Source organism: Montipora capricornis, chromosome 6 (genome assembly GCF_036669925.1).
Source record: "Montipora capricornis isolate CH-2021 chromosome 6, ASM3666992v2, whole genome shotgun sequence".
Taxonomy (NCBI): Eukaryota; Metazoa; Cnidaria; class Anthozoa; order Scleractinia; family Acroporidae; genus Montipora; species Montipora capricornis.
In genome coordinates, this window is record NC_090888.1 from 52,116,830 (window position 1) to 52,121,484 (window position 4,655).

General features: G+C 36.8%; 1 protein-coding gene across 3 annotated transcripts in view; it reads left to right on the plus strand.

The window, feature by feature from the left end:
• Window positions 1-555: 555 nt before the first annotated feature.
• LOC138052454 (G-protein coupled receptor 161-like) overlaps window positions 556-4,655 on the plus strand; it is a 55,802-nt gene continuing 51,702 nt past the window's right edge. Inside the window, exon 1 of one of the 3 annotated variants that reach the window (XM_068898954.1) lies at window positions 556-742. The gene's annotated coding sequence lies outside the window, so the exon portion shown is untranslated. Of the gene's footprint in view, window positions 743-1,965; window positions 4,072-4,655 lie in introns of those variants that run through there. The other 2 variants (XM_068898955.1, XM_068898952.1) reach the window with 2 other exon arrangements.

Here is a 4,655-nt window from a genome sequence, read left to right on the forward strand (position 1 = left end):
GTATGGAGTGGCCAAGATGTTTACTTAACTTGGTTCCGATTTAGCTACAACTGAATTCTGTCTGCTTCTGAAATTGAAAAGTTATTTCCGAGTATTCTTCTGTAAACAAGCTTTGCTCCAGGGTTTGTAATCCCATTTTGTTCAAGCTGTGATTGTAAAGGTTGCTTTTTGAAAGTTCAAATTTCCAGAACTGAAAAAAAGATACCGGCAAAACAGTTGGAAAGTACATGAAAAGAATAAATTTTGCTCGCGAAGTTTGATAGCGGACAGATGAAAACAGTTTTCGATCAAATCAAACTGTTCAAAACCACACTATGAACAGATGTTTGGCGCTTTTATTAAAAATAAAATTTCAGCTGCAGACACGCTTTTGCTCAATTTTTTCCTTTTTTTTTTGTGCAAGCACAACTTGATTTATGTCGTTAATTACTGATGGTGTAGAGAAAACAAACTACTGTCGTACTTTTCAATTAGAGCGGGAAGTATCTGTCAACCTTGGAAGATAACTTTTAATTCATTCATGCGTAAAAACCTGAAACCAAACCTTCACAAAGGTTTTAGCTTGACTCGCTTTTAATACATAAGGATGAATTGGTGAAACCGGAAATGGTGTCTTGTCACAAGACCACTAAAACAAAATAGAACTTGATCAAATGTCATACTCCCGTTTCTAGCATCTTTTCAGATGGTTAAAGTGTTCACTCCACTGTACACCAGGAAATTCAACTCAGCAGGTTTGGTAGTAAGTATAATAAACTTATGTTTAATTGTTAAAATTTATGCTACTTGAAGTTTAGTTTAAAACCCAGAATCTAAAAAGGCCAGATGTAAATAAATCCCGTGTTTAATACTGTAGCAACTGAAGCAGGATGCGCCAAAGAAATCGGCATGTTTGGCTAGTAGCAAGGGAAAAAACAGCTGTTTTTCCTTTTTAGTCGACCGTCATCACTTTTTTCCTTAAACAAATGAAACTGACAGGGTTTAGAAGCATAATACTTTCGTTCTCCCCTTCATTTTTCATCGGCCGTTTTTTTTATATATGTTTATAATTTTACAGAATAAGTACTATGGTTTGTTATGTTACGTAAGAGGAAGAATAACAGTCTGCTTCCTACCTCTGGGTGTAAATCGACGACCGCCGGAGTACGATCAAAAACACACCACTAATCTGTGCTGCCTAATAATTGAAACGGCATCATCTTCGAGTTGACCAACTTTACTCGACAACTTGAGAATAATGTCTAAAAGCACTAGTACGTTCATTGTATAGCAGTTTATTTCAGCTTTAAATTGTATCTTAAAAATCTGTTAGAGCTGTTTCACTTGGTTTTAAATTATTTTCAAGAATTACGAAAACGGTACATTAAGCAAAGTAAACACAAGACATAGTAACAGGCCCGTCTCTTCAATTATTTAATATTCTATGCCATGGGTTACATGAAAATTGTCTGTTTTATTTGATTGATTTTGCTTTTGCTTTTTTTTTGTCTTTGCTTTTTTTTGCACGGCTGGGAAATGCTTGATATTTCACTAGGAGAAAGTTTACACCGTCCCAATGAAAAATCTCCATTAAGGATCTGTCTGCAATTTTTCTTTTTTACTTTTAAAAGAAAATACTGTTATTTGAAGATCTAGTATTATATTGAATTTTAGTATTACTTGAAAAGTTTTGCAAGGGTCAGCTGCAAATTTGCAGAAATTTAAAACCTCAAAATTGCAAATTTGTAGTCGAAGTACACGGATGAATATTACATTTCGCCCGGCAATCTGTTGGAATCGAAATTATTACTGGAAATATATGTTCCCTCCGTTTAAAATATGGCAATAAAATTTCCTTCAGCAGCAGTAATTTAACCTATCATCTCACTTAGCAATCTGCTCGAATCGAAATTACAAAATGAGAGATTGTTCCTGTACTAAAACAGAAACGGGTACTTTCGTTTTATATCATGGGAATAGGCTTTTCTTTTCTTTTCTTTTTTTTTTTTTTTTTTTGCAACAATTCGTCACGTGATCTTGTTTTCATAAACACGATGATTCAGTTGGTTTCATGAAATTATTTTTCTAGAAAGAAAAAGAGCAATTCAAAATATGCTACCATGCCGATTTTTTTTATGATATCGTTTAATCTGGTGTTGTTACAGTTGAAAAAAATTATAAGAATTTGTAAGGGATGGCTTTGCCATCCAGTCACGCTTCGATGCTTTTCATAGAAATCTTTGTATTTTTCTAAGTGTTCAAACCGTTTTAAAATTCTCTCTTCGAAATATGAAAGTGTGAAAATTTTCCACCGTTGAACATTTATTCTCGCTTATTTGTCCCACATTAAAATAAGTTTTCACGTGTCTTCATCGCCGCCTTGATCTCTCATTAGCTTCTTTTGTTCGTCCACCAGAAGTCGTACATTTCTCTATTGTTATTGGTGTGTCTAGGGTTGGATGCTTGTGGTACGTAATTACAAAATATTACACTGGAGGGCAAATGCCTTTTCGTCCACCAGAAGTCGTACAATTCTCTATTGTTATTGGTGTGTCTAGGGTTGGATGCTTGTGGTACGTAATTACAAAATATTACACTGGAGGGCAAATGCCTTTTCGTCCACCAGAAGTCGTACATTTCTCTATTGTTATTGGTATGTCTAGGGTTTGGATGCTTGTGGTACGTAATTACAAAATATTACACTGGAGGGCAAATGCCTTTCGTTCGTAAACAAAAGTGTGGAATTTTCAAGTGTTTAAATGGTCATACAATCTTTACCTTAAGTGAAGTTTTTCTGAAAATTTGTATTCTGGCTAAGTCAAACACAATCTTCCCATTTCTGGAATTTATAAAGTCTGAGCTTTGAGTTCACCAATTATTAGTCATGTGACCAATTTGTTGCAAATGGCCGATCTGCACGAAGTGTCAGTTTGAACTTTCGCAACAGAATAGTGCCTACTAAATCTCGGTAGACTTTCTTCTTTTTCCATGTATGAGCCGATGTCAAATCCATGTCGTCATTCAGTTCGGCACGGCCAACATGCCTGCTCAGCGTACTTGTATCAGTTTCAGGTCCAAGTCTTCTCGGATAAGGACTATAATATAAACCGTAGGCCCCCCGTCCCACAACCCTATCTGCGTGTTACTCAACACTGTCGGACGTTAAAGAAGCCACTCACTGTTCGTGAAGAGTAGGGGAAATGACTGACGTGCTTGTCAAAAAAGCAAAGTTGCTCAGTTATCTTTGAAAAAGACTTTCTCGTAATGACTCAGATCGTTAGAGTTTGCCAGTCCACTCTGGAAGACACGGCAAGCTTGGACGTAGTGGCTCATAGTGAATCCTCGCTTTAACTAAATCGAATTGAGCTTCGAATCTTAGTCTGTGCAAAAGAGAAGTACGCATTTTCCGTTGACATGTACGCACGTTCGCTAGGAAAAGTTCTAATTCCAAGCCAAGTGCGAAGCCTCACAAGCTAAAACTCTTTTCTCAAAGTACCACTCCTTCACCATTCCGCTCAACGAGATTGCTTGTGTTTTTATTAGGGAACACACATTAAGAATAATAATCGCTCTTTTTACTTGAACTCTTACATAGCCAAGAACAAGTGCTCCGCTAATTTTAGAGACTACAAATCAACTCAAAGAGATAAAGTAAAATTTTAAAAAGTTTTTGATGAGAGAGAAGGTCGAAGTACCCGAATAGAAGGAAAACCTCTCCGAACAGAGAACAGCATTGAGTCTAGGAATCGATCCACACATTGGTAATTAGGACGAGCCGGGTCTCACCACTTCGCTTACTCCGCTCTTTAAATCGAAAAGAGCGTTGGAAGACGTGCGAGCCGAATACTTTAAGAGGCCATTTCCGAATTTAAGTCAAGCTTGCTCTTCAAAGTGAGTCCGGGTTCATAAGTCTGGCCATGGAAATTAACATTAATTTACATTTGAATGAAAACCCTCATGTTCATTGAAAAGGGAAGTCATTTAGATGACAAAACATGGACTCCAGGTAATTCGAAAATGCGGCGTTTTTTGCCTTCCCTCCTTTCAGAACGTTTTGGAACGAGTATTCTTCTGACCAGCGAGAAATTACGGGTGAGTCTAATGGAAAGAAATATTTGTGATTAATTATGACATTGTGTTTGCATGTGAGTAGTCAGGGTTAACTACTCTCTCTTTCTCAGTTTGGGTCATTTTCAGAAATCTCATGCACTATAACTTCACTTCATTCTTTGTCGGTTTACGAGATTATTGTTTGACATGAAACAATTAACATCCATCTCCATTCCGGCAGAGACTAGCCAAGGGCAAAGTATTTCAATCCTGCCACATAAGTCACAGCACTTGGCATGCACTTATTGAAGCCATCCCCGGCAAGAAGAACATGCTCGTATCCTCAAACTTCGTTCCTTTAAGGTTGTTTCTTTCCCTACCATTCTGCTTTGCTTCTAAAGCGACTGTCGAACACACTTCAATAATCCGAGATTACTACTAGTTAAATAAGACTTAGTGATACATGAATGTTGCAATAAAAAAGCTCACAGGAGGAATATAAAAGGAGCCAAAGGACTGTAAACATTGAATATAAACGCGCTAATTTGACAAGGATCTATTTGTAGTATGTTTATGGAGATTGTTTTCAAAGAATGTACATGGCTTTCTTTTATTCATCATTGCGA